We start from the raw sequence: 18,072 nt of genomic DNA on the forward strand, positions 1-18,072 counted from the left end.
ATCAGTAGATTGGTTTCACTAGGCACGGCCTACACCTCAACAGGTATGGGAAGGGAAGGCTGGCTAATCTTATAGGTGATAGTGTAGTGGGTGGTGGTGGTAGTGGCGGTGGTGGTGGTGGTGGGGTGGGGTGACTCATGGAAAAATTCCTGTAGTAGTTGGTGTTAGAGCTGCACCTTTTTTAGATAGAAATCAGCTGATGATATTCCTGCTTAAGGTATAGAGGTATTAGAGATAAAGTTAATGAACTGCTTATAGATGTTGCCTCTGAAACTATTGGTATATCAGAGCAACACTTAAATAATTTGACAATTCAGAGGCTTCCTTTACCAGGATGCAGATTAGCTGGCTGTTTCTCAAGGAGTTCCTTGCCGGGTGGGAGAGTGGCTATGTACATAATAAACGGTATTCCATTTGAGTCCATAGAGGTATCACGACACTGCAATGAACAGATATTTGAATGTTGTGCAGGGGCAGTTGAATTTAGTGAAACTACCCTAATTGTTGTTGTTTATAGGTCTCCTAACTCCGACTTCAGAGCATTTCTGCTTAAGCTAGAGAGGGTTCTTGATTCACTTTGTAGGAAGTACCAGCAATAAGTTATATGTGGTGACTTCAATATCAATTTTGTATATGATGGTGCAAGAGAAAGGATACTGGTAGATCTCCTAAATTCATATGGTTTGATGCAGACTGTATTTTTTCCAACTAGGGTGCAGGGGAACAGTAGCACAGCCATTGACAATATTTTTATTCATTCTTCATTACTAGATGGGTATTCCGTTACTAAAAGCGTGAATGGCCTTTCAGACCATGATGCATAAATTTTAACACTAAAAGGCTTTTTTACTCAAACCAGTGTCATATTTAATTACAAACTGCGCAGGAAAGTTAATCCAACAGCAATAGAGAGTTTTTTAAACATTGTCAAGGAGCAAGAGTGGAAGCATGTTCATAGTGCTGATAACGTAGATGATATATACACTCCTGGAAATTGAAATAAGAACACCGTGAATTCATTGTCCCAGGAAGGGGAAACTTTATTGACACATTCCTGGGGTCAGATACATCACATGATCACACTGACAGAACCACAGGCACATAGACACAGGCAACAGAGCATGCACAATGTCGGCACTAGTACAGTGTATATCCACCTTTCGCAGCAATGCAGGCTGCTATTCTCCCATGGAGACGATCGTAGAGATGCTGGATGTAGTCCTGTGGAACGGCTTGCCATGCCATTTCCACCTGGCGCCTCAGTTGGACCAGCGTTCGTGCTGGACGTGCAGACCGCGTGAGACGACGCTTCATCCAGTCCCAAACATGCTCAATGGGGGACAGATCCGGAGATCTTGCTGGCCAGGGTAGTTGACTTACACCTTCTAGAGCACGTTGGGTGGCACGGGATACATGCGGACGTGCATTGTCCTGTTGGAACAGCAAGTTCCCTTGCCGGTCTAGGAATGGTAGAACGATGGGTTCGATGACGGTTTGGATGTACCGTGCACTATTCAGTGTCCCTTCGACGATCACCAGTGGTGTACGGCCAGTGTAGGAGATCGCTCCCCACACCATGATGCCGGGTGTTGGCCCTGTGTGCCTCGGTCGTATGCAGTCCTGATTGTGGCGCTCACCTGCACGGCGCCAAACACGCATACGACCATCATTGGCACCAAGGCAGAAGCGACTCTCATCGCTGAAGACGACACGTCTCCATTCGTCCCTCCATTCACGCCTGTCGCGACACCACTGGAGGCGGGCTGCACGATGTTGGGGCGTGAGCGGCAGACGGCCTAACCGTGTGCGGGACCGTAGCCCAGCTTCATGGAGACGGTTGCGAATGGTCCTCGCCGATACCCCAGGAGCAACAGTGTCCCTAATTTGCTGGGAAGTGGCGGTGCGGTCCCCTACGGCACTGCGTAGGATCCTACGGTCTTGGCGTGCATCCGTGCGTCGCTGCGGTCCGGTCCCAGGTCGACGGGCACGTGCACCTTCCGCCGACCACTGGCGACGACATCGATGTACTGTGGAGACCTCACGCCCCACGTGTTGAGCAATTCGGCGGTACGTCCACCCGGCCTCCCGCATGCCCACTATACGCCCTCGCTCAAAGTCCGTCAACTGCACATACGGTTCACGTCCACGCTGTCGCGGCATGCTACCAGTGTTAAAGACTGCGATGGAGCTCCGTATGCCACGGCAAACTGGCTGACACTGACGGCGGCGGTGCACAAATGCTGCGCAGCTAGCGCCATTCGACGGCCAACACCGCGGTTCCTGGTGTGTCCGCTGTGCCGTGCGTGTGATCATTGCTTGTACAGCCCTCTCGCAGTGTCCGGAGCAAGTATGGTGGGTCTGACACACCGGTGTCAATGTGTTCTTTTTTCCATTTCCAGGAGTGTACAATGCTTTCCTTAACTCATTTCTCACTGTCTTTGAGAGTTGCTTTCCATTATAACGTTCTAAACGGGGTAGTAGCTGTAATAGACAGCCTGCGTGGCTGACTAGTGGGACACGGATATCTTTTAGAACAAAGTGGGAATTATATCAATATGTTAGAAGTAGTCACAATCAAGTTACACTAGCCCACTACAAACAGCATTGTAAGATGCTTAAAGTGTTATTAGAAAGGCAAAGAGTATGTGGTACGCAAACAGAATAGCTAATTCACAGGATAAAATTAAATCCATATAGTCAGTTGAGAAGGAAGTGTCTGGTCAGCAGCACAAGGTCTACGGTATTAAGTCAGTTTGTAGTAAAAATATTTATGTTACTGATAAATCAGATATATGTACAGTATTTAACAATCATTTTCTGAGCATTGTTGGTGAATTAAATAAAAATTTAATTTCTACTGGAAACCATATAACTTTTCTTGGCAAATGCCTTTCCGAGGTTGATGTCTGAAATATTCCTCTGTGATACAGTCAAGAGGGAGATTGAATCAATAATTAAATCACTAAAGACTAAGGACTCTTATGGTTATGATAGAGAGTCTAACAGAATATTAAATTACTGTGTTGTACATGTTAGTCCTGTATTTAACCATATTTGTAATTTTTCTTTTAGGAATGGTCAGTTTCCTGAGTCATGAAAGTACTCAGTAGTAAACCCACTTTATAAAAAGGGAGAAAGGGATAATGTCTATAATTTTAGACCTATTTCTATGCCATCAGTGTTTGCAAACATTATTGAGACGGCTGTGTGAGTAAGGACAATTGATCATTTCATATCACACGATTTACTATCAGATGTACAGTTCGGCTTTAGAAGTAGTTTAACAACTGAAAATGCTGTATTTTCTTTTCTCTGTGAGGTACTGGATGGACTAAACAAAGGGTTTCGAACGCTTGGCATATTTTTTTTTATTTTTTTATCTAAGGCTTTTGATTGTGTTGATCACAAAATATTTCTCCAGAAGTTGGACCATTACAGATTACAGGGAGTAGCTCACAATTGGGTCACCTCTTACTTTAGCAACAGGCAGAAAAGGTCATTATTCATAATGTTGATAACGGTTGTGATGTGGGGTCTGAGCGGGGTACTATCAAGTGGGGTGTGCTCCAGGGATCAGTATTCGACCACTCCTGTTCCTTTTTTTTATAAATGATATGCCCTCTAGTATTACGAGTAACTCTAATATATTTCTGTTTGTTGATGACAAAAGCTTGGTAGTAAAGGATGTTGTGTGCAAAGTTGGGTCGTTTTCAAATAGTGCAGTACATGACCTAAGTTCATAGACTGTAGAAAATACGCTAATGCTAAATCACAGTAAGACTGAGTTTTTACAGTTTCTAACACACAATTAAAAAAAAGCTGACGTTTTAATTTCACGGAACGGGCATACGTTTAGTGAAACTGAACAGTTCAAATTTCTAGGTGTTCAGATAGACAGTAAGCTGTCGTGGGAAGCCCACGTTCAGGATCTTGTTCAAAGACTTAATACTGCCATTTTTACTATTCGAACGGTATCAGAGGAGAGTGATCGTTCGACACGAAAAATAGTCTACTTTGTGTAATTTCATTCTCTTATGTCGTATGGTTGTTATATTTTGGGGTAACTCTTCCCATTCTAAAAGGATATTTTTGGCTCAGAAACGGGCGGTCCGGGCAATAAGTGGTGTTGTAAGTTCACGAACCTCTTGTCTACCCTATTCACGAGTCTGGGTATTTTGACACTGGCCTCTCAATATATATATATATATATATATATATATATATATATATATATATATATATTCCTTACTGTCATTTCTTGTTAACAATATTAGCTTATTCTCAAGAATAAGCAGCTTTCACTCGGTTAATACTCGGCAGAAATCAAACCTGCATTTGGATCCGACTTCCTTAACTCTTGTGCAGAAAGGTGTGCAGTATACTGCTGCATCCATTTTCAGTAAGCTAGCACTCGAATTCAAAAAATTTGCTTTCAAATCGAAAATGAAGAGTTCCCTCATGGGTCACTTCTATTTTGTCGAGGAGTTCCTTGAAAAATTAAGCTGATTCTTATTGTATTGTTGACTGCTTTTACTTAAACTTATGGACTGACTTCTTTCGGCTTCATATACATTTATTTTTATCTGTTATTACTTTTATGTTGTAATTTTATGTACTGACACGTTCCACGATCTTGGACATTTGCTCCTCAATTTGGTCCTGCGGAACTTCACGTGTAAATAAAATAAATAAATAACAAACACGGAGCCTGTCCAGATCGTTCTCATTTATCGCGAGAGCCAACGTGGGAATCTAGGGTTTCCACTTCGCTTGCTTTAATACGTGGTGAACATACGTAAAACTTTACACACCTATGTTGTAGTGCTAAAACCATTACTTCTTGTAGGGGGTGTTACGACAACTATGTATACATGTTAAAAAAATTATATAAGATGCCCAGCAGAGCACTTCTCACTGATGGAACTTCAATAACATGAAGAAAAATAATAATAAGTACAAACCTTTAAGTCGCGAAGACATTCACGACGTTACTGATCATGTTTTAATGTTGAAGATGTTCAAAGTGTCCTCGATTGGCAGTTATATAGCGTCTTCAATGCTGCAGTACAACCACACACCGGTTATGGCTGCTACTGGAATGGATTCACAGGCAGTCACAATCGCCTGTCTCATATCATTTGAGACAAGTGGCTCTGTGTCATAAACGGTGTCCTTCAGAGTTCCCCACAGAATGAAATCAAAAGGCGTTAGATGGGGAGATCTGGTGGAAACTCAACACTTCCTGGTCGACAAATGTTTCATCTGGCAATTGCCGTAAGTCACGATGGTAATTTGACGGTGTACTGCCCAGTTGAAAAAAATCTTCATCTCAGTACAGCTGGTGAAAAGGTTGTACAAGGTACTTTCACCTCTAACCGTTCCTTCAAGAAAGAATGACCCAACAAGTCCTCTAACAGACATACCACACCTCGCTGATGATCCAAAACTGTTAACGTTTCGTTCTTCTATGACATTGGGCTTATCTCTTGCACAGCACACATAGTTACGACTACTGCTGGTACTATTCAGTTTAAACATCGCCTCATCAGATCAAATAGTAACATCAGGCAACTGTTCACTATCACAAACCAATTCAGTAAATTCGAGGCGTCTGTTCGGATCGTAATGATTCATCACTTGAGGCAATTTGGGAATGCAGGCTTTCCACATCGCTTACTTTAAAATTTTCTGAACACTTGGCTTGCTTACACCTGATCGATGCACTGCTTGCCTCGTGCACTTCTTTGTGGACTATGTGAAAGCTTGTACCATTGCGTCCACCCCTCTTTCGTTTGTTGCAGATTACTTCCTGGTTCAAATGGTTCAAATGGCTCTGAGCACTATGGGACATAACATCTATGGTCATCAGTCCCCTAGAACTTAGAAGCACTTAAACCTAACTAACCTGAGGACATTACACAACACCCAGTCATCACGAGGCAGAGAAAATCCCTGACCCCGCCGGGAATCGAACCCGGGAACCCGGGCGTGGGAAGCGAGAAGATTACTTCCTGCCATATCACTTCTTTTCAGATTTGCCACGCAATTTCGTTATTGTTACACGTGACGGTGGCAAAGTACCAAACTCTGCTCCGAGCGAGGTGGCGCAGTGGCTAGCACACTGGACTAGCATTCGGTAGAACGACGGTTCAATCCCGCGTCCGGCCATCCTGGTTTAGGTTATCCGTGATTTCCCTAAATCGCTCCAGGTAAATGCCGCGATGGTTCCTTTGAAAGGGTACGGCCGACTTCCTTTCCTAATCCGATGAGACCGATGACCTCTCTGTCTGGTCTCGTTCCCCAAACAACCCAACCCAACCAAACTCTGCCCACTATAGTTCCTGTGCTTTCTTCAAGTTTTCACGCTTCCAGTAATACTTTAAAATCAACTTTATTTTCTCGAAGGACACGTCTCCAGCCATCTTGTTATATACTTGTAGTTACTATCAACTGAAAATAAACAAATGAAAACAAATGGATTACTATACAAGCTAGTCATGAGAGCACAATGAGAGCACATTAGGTTGTCGTTAATGAGGATGTGTTAGATGACGATCAGTTTGGATTTAAGAAAGGTAAAGGCAATAGAGAGTCAGTTCTGACGTTCGGTATACAATGGAATCAAGACTAAAGAAAAATCAAGACACGTTCATAGGATTTGTCGACCTGGAAAAATCGTCCGACAACGTGAAAAGGTGCAAGACGTTCAAAATTCTGAAAAAAATAGGGCTAAGGTGTAGAGAAAGTTATGTGCAATGTTCACAAGAACCAAGACGAAACAATGCGAGTGGAAGACCAAGAAGGAAGTGCACGGGTGAAAAAGGAGGGATGTAGTCTGTCGCCCCTACTGTTCGATCTATACATCTAAGAAGCAATGACAGAAATAAAAGAAAGTTTCAAGAGGGGAATTACAATTCGAAGTGAAAGGATATAATGATAAGATTCGCTGATGACTTTGCTGTCCTCAGTGAATGTAATGAAGAATTACAAGATCTGCTGAATGGAATGAACATACTAATGAGTACAGAATATGAATTAAGAGTAAATCTAAGAAAGACGGAAATAATGATAAGTAGCAGAAGTGAGAACAGTGAGAAGCTTAACATTAGGATTAATGATCACAAAGTAAATGAAGTTAAGGAATTTGATACGTTGGCAACAAAATAACCCATAACGGTCTTTAGCAAGGAAGAGAGAAAAAATTACGCCAACACTGGCAAAAAGGGTATTCCATGCCAAGAATGTCTACTAGTATCAGACATAGGCCTTAATATGAGGAAGAAATTCCTGAGAATGCACGTTTAGAGTACAGCGTTGTAAGGCAGTGAAATATGGATTACTGGAAAACCGGCACAACAGAGAATCGAAGCACTTGAGATGTGGTGCTGCAGAAGAATGTTGAAAATTAGGAGGTTCTCCGCAGAATCAGAGAGAAAAAGTATACACGGAAAACACTGACTAGGAATGAGGACAGGTTGGTAGGACATCTGTTAAGATGTCAGGGAATAACTTCCATGGAACTAGAGGGAGCTGTAGAGAGTAAAACTGTAGTGGAAGACAGAGATATGCAGCAAAATTAGCAATAATTAAGAGCGTAGGTTGCAAGTGCTACCCTGAGTTGAAGAGGTTGATTCATGAGAGGAATTCCTGGCAGGCCCATCAAACCAGTCTCAACACTAATGAATAAATGAAAAAAAATATGTAGACAAGTAAGTATGATTCATGTCTCCTGAGATACAAAGAAACGAAGAAAGGTCATTAATACACTTCAGATACTTCAAAATTCGTGCACAAGATTTGGGACCATGTTGACACAAAAATTATAACCAATGCTGATAAGTCGCTAATAACAGCCGCAAGATGTTAGTTGAAATTCTTTACTGCACTGCACGTTTCGGACGTAGCCCGTCTTAACATGATCTGTCAAAAAAACTAATAAATATTCATGAGCAGAAATATAACCCACACCAAGTCGTAATAATACAAAAGTAACACGTGACTATATATGATCTACAAATGATTCTTAACAAAATACAAGACTGATGAAAAATTTTAGTCGCAAAGAATATCATTCCTAAAAATCCAAAGTCGTGAGAAAGTAATGTCACGTTATCAACATCAACGTCAATATAGAAGTGAGGAAAATGATGCATCCAAAATTAAGATTAACATTACACACAACAGATGTTGTGAAAACCATTGGCGCTGCACTAGGCCCACGAAATATGTTTTTGACATTTGTAATAACAAGTGTCCCATAAAACAAAAAAACAAGAAAAATATGAGAATAATAGTTAAAGTGCTACTATATAGATCACAACCATTTGATGTAGGAACCAGCCTTCAAAGCAAGTATTGATATATTTTATATAGAAGTTAATATAAAGTAATAAAGCGAACAAAACAACATGAATTCCCTACAAGATAAATGAATATAGCCACATGTTGCTTTCACGTGTGCACAAGGACGGGCTTGAACCTGCCAAACGACATTCAAACTGAATTAAAGTAAAATGACATTATAGCAAAACGATGCAATTACAGACTTAACATAATAATGGGAATAAGTAAAATAAAATGCCAAGCAAGGAAAAGAAGAGGCGGAGATTTGATTAAAAAGCCTATAATAGCACAGAAAATACTGATATTTATTTATATATGTGGTTGCTGTTCTGTAGCACATGTACAAAATTACAGGCACCTTGTTCAATCCAGTTGCCATATAACAAATCACCAAAGCTTTTAACGACGTTATCAGCATTTGGGCATTGAAAAATGTGGATGATAACAGGTAAGAATTTGTGCTGGGCCAGGACTCGAACCTAGATTTCACAAGAGTGGCGGCCTTATCCGCCTCAGCCACCTGAGCACGTTTCTCTCCCGATCCAGATTCAGAGCCTGTTACTCAGTACTCATGGAGCGACACCTAGTCATGAACCCATTACTTGCAGTGTAAGTAGGCTGTTTATGTTTTCTTATTGGTAACGCCACGTAGCACTCAGTATGGAAATCACTGGCTGTGCTGTGTGCAGTCTGTGGCTGCTTTGCATTGTTGTAATACTCGCCATTGTAGCGTTGGGCAGTTGGCTGTTAACAGCGCGTAGCGTTGCGCAGTTGGAGGTGAGCCGCCAGCAGTTGTGGATGTGGGGAGAGAAATGGCGGAGTTTTGATATTTGTAAGAATGGATGTTATGAACTCCTATGTATATTATGATCTTTCAACACTATTCAGGTAAATACATTGTTTGTTCTCTACTAAAATCTTTCATTTCCTAACTATGCCTATCAGTAGTTAGTGCCGTCCGTAATTTGAATCTTTTATTTAGCTGGCAGTAGTGGCGTTCGCTGTTTTGCAGTAGTTCGAGTAACGAAGATTTTTGGTGAGGTAAGTGATTGTGAAAGGTATAGGTTAATGTTAGTCAGGGCCATTCTTTTGTAGGGATTTTTGAAAGTCAGATTGCGTTGCGCTAAAAATATTGTGTGTCAGGATAAGCACAGTCTTGTATAATTGTGGAAAGGGGACGTTTCAGCAGTACCTAATTCCCACAAGTGGTCGGGTGTGGTGTGCATCTACACTGAAAGAAAGGATCGTTGGCGTTGTCACCTTAGTGATATATGTGTGTGGTGTCTGTTCTTTCGGACATGTCTGAAATAACAGACACCACAAATATAGATTTCGGTCAGTATTTTCTGTAGTGTCATAGGATTTCTAATAAAATGTCCACGCTGTTCTTACTCTTATTTAGCATTATTTCTCGTCATTCTTGTCATTATAACTTTTTAGGTGTGTAACTGCATCATTTTGCTGTAATATCCTTCTACTTTAATTTTTTTAAGTCTGAAAGAATAGACACCAGCAGTCATCTATCCAGCAACCATACAGGTAATCGTTCAAAGATTTCAATGAGCACTTCCGCATTTCGGTAATGAAATGGATCAGCGACAACAAGTGAAACTTGTGCGGACTGAAACTAACTTTGCAGTTCTTCAAATATAATGCCATAGTTGACGTTAAAAATCAGCATCTGATACAATTCAATCATAGCCTCAACGAATGAATTAAAGATTTTAACTTTTTGTCCGATTCTGATTAAAAAAGTGCGTGTTATTGTAATGAACTCGAAAATGCGTAAGCTGCGCTTACAAGTAAAGCTTCAAAGCGAGACATCGTATGAGCGGAATTATTATTGCATGCGTAAGTCCCAGCTATAACGTTAACAGTTTTTGCAACGCTAAATTGAAGGAAATATTCACACTCGTACAATCTTATGCTATACAATGTAGTTTTGAAATGGCTAAGCTTTTGGAAGTGCTTGAGGTCCTGGAGATGGCAGTACTTGCCTCCCTGTTAGCGAATATCCCCATTCAGGACACACTTGAGTTCATTATGAGGAATCTTTTGAGATTTGGTAAAACAGCCAACTGAGGTTATTCGGCCCTCTATGCCGGAATAATTTTATAGTTTCTGCTTTGGCAGAGCAGCTACCAGTTAATTATATTTTATCTGATGACTGGCTTAAGATCGTAAAGCTGGATTGGTTTATGTTTATAAGGTGATCCGTAATAATGACATAAATTCACAACAAGGCCCCTAAAGTTTTCAAGCGTCTTTAAACTAGAGATAAAAAAACTCGTTACATGATTGTCAGTGTAGTTCATGGTGTCACTTTTCACCAGTATGTCGGAATCCTTAGTGTTCAAAAGATACAAACACGGAACATTAGGAGTAGGAAAGGAAGGCACACGGTAAACAGTGCCGTGTTTTGGAAGACGGAAATAACTGGGAATGCAGAGATGAGCGTGGCTACGTATCAACACAGTCCGCTTGTCGTCTCAAATTACCAGCTTCATATACACAAGAGTATGTGCTTCAAACCCAATGCTGCGCTATGGTATTCGGCCGGTCTACATATATGTTTACATGCGTGTATCAACGTAGTCTACAATCATTTATCACGAACGAATACATATCGAGAAATGACTTCTATTTTCAAGTGCTTTGGTTAAAGCCGTGCAAATATAACATTTTACTAATCAAAAGTGCAATTATCCTCAAGAGGGGCTGTGATAAATATTGTCATTCTTACCATATGGCAGAAAAATCCACACGGAGAGCAAAGGCATGAGGTTTAAAAACAGGATGAAGACGGAAGATGGAAAACACTCACCGAAAATTCCACATCCCATACTTACCGAGAATACTGAAAACTGCATAGAAGTATCAGAGTATAAATGAAATAGATTACAGACTGATGCCGTAAAGTGTATACGTAGCCATACAAACCACAATGTGTGTGTGACATGTAGATCACGTAATCATGACGTCATGACAGGTTATGATTCCTAAAAATTAGAGCATGTATTGACAGTAATGTGAAAAAAAATAGCGTTACGTTATTTTTTGTGTGCTTCTACGCCACTGCTACAACACATGACAGTATATGTACATATGTGTTATACACTCCTGGAAATGGAAAAAAGAACACATTGACACCGGTGTGGCAGACCCACCATACTTGCTCCGGAAACTGCGAGAGGGCTGTACAAGCAATGATCACACGCACGGCACAGCGGACACACCAGGAACCGCGGTGTTGGCCGTCGAATGGCGCTAGCTGCGCAGCATTTGTGCACCGCCGCCGTCAGTGTCAGCCAGTTTGCCGTGGCATACGGAGCTCCATCGCAGTCTTTAACACTGATAGCATGCCGCGACAGCGTGGACGTGAACCGTATGTGCAGTTGACGGACTTTGAGCGAGGGCGTATAGTGGGCATGCGGGAGGCCGGGTGGACGTACCGCCGAATTGCTCAACACGTGAGGCGTGAGGTCTCCACAGTACATCGATGTTGTCGCCAGTGGTCGGCGGAAGGTGCACGTGCCCGTCGACCTGGGACCGGACCGCAGCGACGCACGGATGCACGCCAAGACCGTAGGATCCTACGCAGTGCCGTAGGGGACCGCACCGCCACTTCCCAGCAAATTAGGGACACTGTTGCTCCTGGGGTATCGGCGAGGACCATTCGCAACCGTCTCCATGAAGCTGGGCTACGGTCCCGCACACCGTTAGGCCGTCTTCCGCTCACGCCCCAACATCGTGCAGCCCGCCTCCAGTGGTGTCGCGACAGGCGTGAATGGAGGGACGAATGGAGACGTGTCGTCTTCAGCGATGAGAGTCGCTTCTGCCTTGGTGCCAATGATGGTCGTATGCGTGTTTGGCGCCGTGCAGGTGAGCGCCACAATCAGGCTTTGTAAGTCGTTGGGCAAGGCGGTCAGAGGTCAGACAATCCTGTCCGATCTCTTTGGATGCCAGCTGGCCGTATGTAGTTGCGACCTCTGCAACGTTGGAACGTGCAGACAATCTCATTCGAGGTGATCGACGGATCACAACCAAACACCTCGCTTGACAACTGGACGCAAGGCCACACACAAGTTTGTGCACCCTTGAAGGCTGCACTCCGCGGGTAGCAGTATGTGGATGATGGGGAGGTTATTGAAGCAGCAAGACGCTGGTTCCGACGTTGACCGGTAGAGTGGAACCACGTGGGCTTAAAGGCCCTCCCAGGATACTGGCGTAAGGCTGTCACTTTGACCAGAGATTATGTTGGAAAATAAAGTTTTGTACCCAAAAGAGTAGGGGAAAATATGGCCTTTTGGAGTTCTGAATTCAGAATTAAAATGTGTTGCATTAGTTGTGGAACGCCCCTCGAATATTAAAATTATGTTCCCAAAAATTACGCAGAGTGCGAACTATAAGAGGGAGTCATCACATGCAAGGATTACGGACACTTCCCAAAAGAAGTACTGCATTCACCACGTTACAGAAATATATAAAAAGAGGTACATAGATAATATTCTACCTACAGAGTTCTCTTCTTTTCGGCACGAGGTATAAACATTAAGGCCATTAAATTTCACTCTGGTATTAGCCCATTTGTGATTTATCTACAATGACGCTGTCGTAGACTGGATGTTATCGGGGATTTTACACTCTAACGATACAGAAACGGAACATGAGAAACCGGAGAGGAGGACTGTTAGCGTTCAACAATTTAAAACTGATACCTTCATTGTAGGGGAGGGAAAGTAGAAATATGTCTGTTGTTAAATAATAAATTTGTGAAAATTGTTTTTCACAGAATATCGAGTATTTTCTGTGTAAGACTATATGGGAAAATCCAATTTCTCACAGATGCACTTAGTGCATTAGCCATGTAACGAGTATACATCGAACCTTAGGTCACCTGCACGCTAAACCCTCTTCCTGCTTCTGGCAGCACATACGCCTCTGTAAGCTCCATGTCTGAGAGGTACTGCCACACGTGTGTGGTGCTTCGTGGGTAGTGGGGTGTTATATATTGGAGCCAGGCTAGTGAGAGGACTTCTTGACCGTTAACGAGAGCAACACAGGTCGCTGATTACGTGTTTATCTATTTTGTGTAAGACTTTTTCCCAACATCAGTGTAGACGTTTTCTATTAGAAAAACTAGAACCCATTAGTATAAATTAGCCTGACTTCAGATGTGACAAATTTAATAATAATAGTCTTTCAGGATATTACCTATTTTTGCAACCAATGCCTACGTATTGTCCACACGTTGAGGACGGGAACGTTCTTACCGGGCTTCGACATTGCCGTCCACACATTTAGCTCTAGTGATAGTAATGGGATGGTGGGGAGAGGATAGGCTCTTGCGTCCTATTGGTCCAGTGAGGGACGGGTGAAGGGTGCATTCTCAAGGATGGTGGGGCACTGACAGAATGTTTCATATTGTTACAGACTCCCGTCAGGTGCCTATCACACCTGCACACTAGCCATTAAAATTGCGACACCAAGAAATTCAGTTGATAAACGGGTATTCATTGGACAAATATACTAGAACTGACATGTGATTACATTTTCACGCAATTTGGGTTCATAGATCCTGAGAAAGCAGTACCCAGAACAACCACCTGCGGCCCTAATAAAGGCCTTGATGTGCCTGGGCATTGAGTCAAACAGAGCTTGGATGGCGTGTACAGGTACAGCTGCCCATGCAGCTTCAACACGATACCACAGTTCATCAAGAGTAGTGACTGGCGTATTGTGACGAGCCAGTTGCTCGGCCACCATTGACCAGACGTTTTCAATTAGTGATAGATCTGGAGAATGTGCTGACCACGGCAGCAGTCGAACATTTTCTGTATCCAGAAAGGCCCGTACAGGACGTGCAACATGCAATCGTGCATTTTCCTGCTGAAATGTAGGGTTTCTCAGGGATCGAATGAAGGGTGGAGCCACGAGTCGTAAAACATCTAAAATGTAACGTCCACTGTTCAAAGTGCCGTCAATGCGAACAAGAGATGAACGAGACGTGTAACCAATGGCACCCCATACCATCACGCCGGGTGATACGCCAGTATGGCGATGACGAATACACGCTTCCAATTTGCGTTCACCGTGATGTCGCCAAACACGGATGCGACTATCATGATACTGTTAACAGAACCTGGATTCATCCGAAAAAATGACGTTTTGGCATTCGTGCATCCAGGTTCGTCGTTGAGTACACCATCGCAGGCGCTCCTGTCTTTGATGCAGCGTCAACGGTAACCGCAGCCATGCTCTCCGAGCTGATAGTCCATGCTGCTGCAGACGTCGTCGAACTGTTCGTGCAGATGGTTGTTGTCTTGCAAACGTCCCCATCTGTTGACTCAGGGATCGAGGCGTGGCTGCACGATCCGTTACAGCCGTGAGGATAAGATGCTTGTCATGTCGACTGCTAGTGATACGAGGCCATTGGGATCCAGCATGGTGTTCCGTATTACCCTCCTGAACCCACCGATTCCATATTCTGCGAACAGTCATTGGATCTCGACCAACGCGAGCAGAAATGTCACGATACGATAAACCGCAACCGCGATAGGCTACAATCCGACCTTTATCAGAGTCGGAAACATGATGGTACGCATTTCTCCTCCTTACACGAGGCATCACAACAAAGTTTCACCAAGCAACGCCGGTCAACTGCAGTTTGTGTATGAGAAATCGGTTGGAGACTTTCCTCATGTCAGCACGTTGTAGGTGTCGCCACCGGTGCCATGTGAATGCTCTGAAAAGCTAATCATTTGCATATCACAGCATCTTCTTCCTGTCGGTTAAAATTCGCGTCTGTAGCACGTCATCTTCGTGGTGTAGCAGTTTTAATGGCCAGTAGTGTATAAACAGAAATGAAGGAATGTTATCATAGGAGTATATCAGTGCAGAAGGTACAAGCAGTGAAGTAGTTGCCATTAATTTTTTTCTAGTATTTATACTGCTGGTAAGGTGGGGTCCCTGTACAAGGCAATGTGGTAGGTACATCTCTAGAATCCCATTGCGCCACTCCTGCCCACGTGTTCCCTTCCCTTACTAAGTTGATGGACATACACAAGTCATATAGAGGAGTGGACAGACAAACATTTTTCATCATTTTTACAGAAACATCTAATAACTCACAAGAATCAGAATTGAAAACTTTGTCATAGTTTATAATGAGTAAGTTTGCGTTTCGCACCTCACTTGACAAATGTTTCAAAATTTTCTTCCATTCTCCAGAATATATCGTGACATCATTACATTATGTAACTCAGACTCGTCACAGTTACACACTATGTTGTCAAAGTGTCTTGCATCATATGTTTGTTAATATTTATCGAGGTTTGCAGATTATGACATGACGTCATTATTACACGCTCACTGTTGTGTAGAATCCACACTATGATGTCACATACACACTGGCAATGCAGGGATGATGTAGATTTTGTGTATTCAAGGGTTTATTTTTTGTATATCTCACTGTGTTATTGTTAAACATTTTTAAAGAGTGTGCAGTAGCATATTTGTTGTCAACAATGCACTGCAGAAATTACTTAACTCTGAATATTGATGTCATTTGTTAAATATTTAACGTCTCGCCAAAAGCATGTTTGTTGTTACATAATTCAATGCAGAAATTGTTTAACACGAGATATCAGCGTAATATGCTAAATGAGGTGCTGCAATAATTGCTTAACTCTATTTTACGAACATCTTAGAATGGTGATATGTGGGTGATCAGTAAAAGTGCAAAAATTACCAAAAATTGTAAAATAGCAATGAAATATGAGAGGAATTGTACTTACATGTCATCTTATTCTCTCTGGGATTGGTGGGTGAAGTCTGCTGGTGGATCGAAAAATCCTTCCACTACACCTTGAGTGATGCATCCTATGGAATTGCTCTAGTGATAAAGGATGTGTTAGTAGGTTGTGTAACGTGATTCTAAGGGTCAAGGCTATCTACAATTGACAGCACCTTAGGTGTGTGAACATCCCTTGGTGGGGGTGGGGGGAAGGGGGAGAAGGTTAGCAGTTGACATTGAGTATACAGTACCATATATAAGTGTGTGGGCAGGCTTTGGAGGAGAGGGATGTGGATGACCTCCAATATGGTTCACACATTTGTCTCAGTTATGACACATTACTCCCTCTCAAGGCCAGTTATCTCAGATCATTGTGGAGTGGTCTACACTATGATGTCACACACAGTAGTAATACTGGGATGATGTAGATTTTGTATATACCATGTTTTTAAACTCTTATCTGTCATGGTCAATATCGTCTCTCTCACACCCTACATAAATACTATTATGTACATGACCATGCCTCTAAATAGTGCCGCATATATCGTTCCTCAAATTCTTAAATTCAGGAGACCAATGGATTGCATGCTAGCAGTACGACAGCTGCACATGAGGCAGCCCTCAGTGTTTCCTGGAGACACTGTTTGTGACCTGACCACAGGGCTGAATGTATTAGACCAAATAACCACATATAACAGATGGGATGACATGATAAGTTTGGCAAATGCATACTCGTACTTGGACGACACAGCTCACCACTGGTGCAGCATCGACAAAAAGAAGATCAATAGCTAGGATAAATTTCAAGCCGAACTGAAGAAAATGTTTAGTTATGATCAAAAACAACTATGCATAGCGGAAGAACAACTGAGGAATTGAACCCAACGTTATGGTGATTCATCACAGTGCAACAAAGAAAATGTTTCGGCGCTACGCCACATTGTGACTCTGTATATGATAGAAGGCGACAAAATCCCGCGCTTACTGAATCAGTCGCAGAACGTATGTTCGAAGTTCATCATGTCACAACAACAGAGGAATTTATGAAGTAGTGCAAGTGCATTTAGGAAATGCAACAGAACAGAATCGGATATAGGCAGTATAAAGGAGGAGTCTGGAATGTGGTCCCTATGGCAGTTATGGGAGGACCACTCTCACACACCTGGTAGCGAGAAAAAGAATACAGCATTTTATGGCAACCAGAACTGTTGGACCTACAAAACAAGAGATAGCAATCTTCTGTCATCAGTCGAACATGCTAGGGAGAATGGACTCAACCAACTCGGATCTATGTCACGTCCGTCCAATGACAACTCAGCACCCTACCAACGCAGGAACAGACAACTCGTTCGCCAGTATAACGCCTCATATAAGAATAGGCATCCAGAGGACAAAGGACTTTTGCTCGGCGGACAATCCAGCCACGTTGAAGGCTATTGCAGAGAAAGAAGCTGAGTTTTCAATGACTACTGCATCGTCAGACATCAAACGTCACAACAGCTCTGTTCATATCACTTAACAGCAGACGATTTTAGTCGACCTGTGGGACGAATGTCATCGTCGTACCCTGGTCGAGGTCACTCCCCAATTGAACGGAGCCACTTCCCGTCGCCATACAGACATACCTCCCTCTTATCTAGTGGCTGACTTCACGAAAACTGAGGCGGCCTTCTGTGGAGGGGAGGCCGCCATAAATGCAAATTCCCCATGGACGACAGTCACCAAAATACCAGGAAATTTCATTGACATCATCATCGACCTCCTTTCTGTAATGTCGGATGATTACCATCGCCAGTTAAAGAAGGTTATGCTCCGTGATGTGGATGGAAGGAAGGAAGTAAGATTAAATCATAATTTCCCATCGGGAGGAAGCAAATCAACCGCACCCTTTTAAAGCAACCATTTCGAAATTTGTTGGAGCGATTTTGGGAAAT

This window comes from Schistocerca piceifrons, chromosome 4, assembly GCF_021461385.2.
Source record: "Schistocerca piceifrons isolate TAMUIC-IGC-003096 chromosome 4, iqSchPice1.1, whole genome shotgun sequence".
NCBI classification, from domain to species: domain Eukaryota; kingdom Metazoa; phylum Arthropoda; class Insecta; order Orthoptera; family Acrididae; genus Schistocerca; species Schistocerca piceifrons.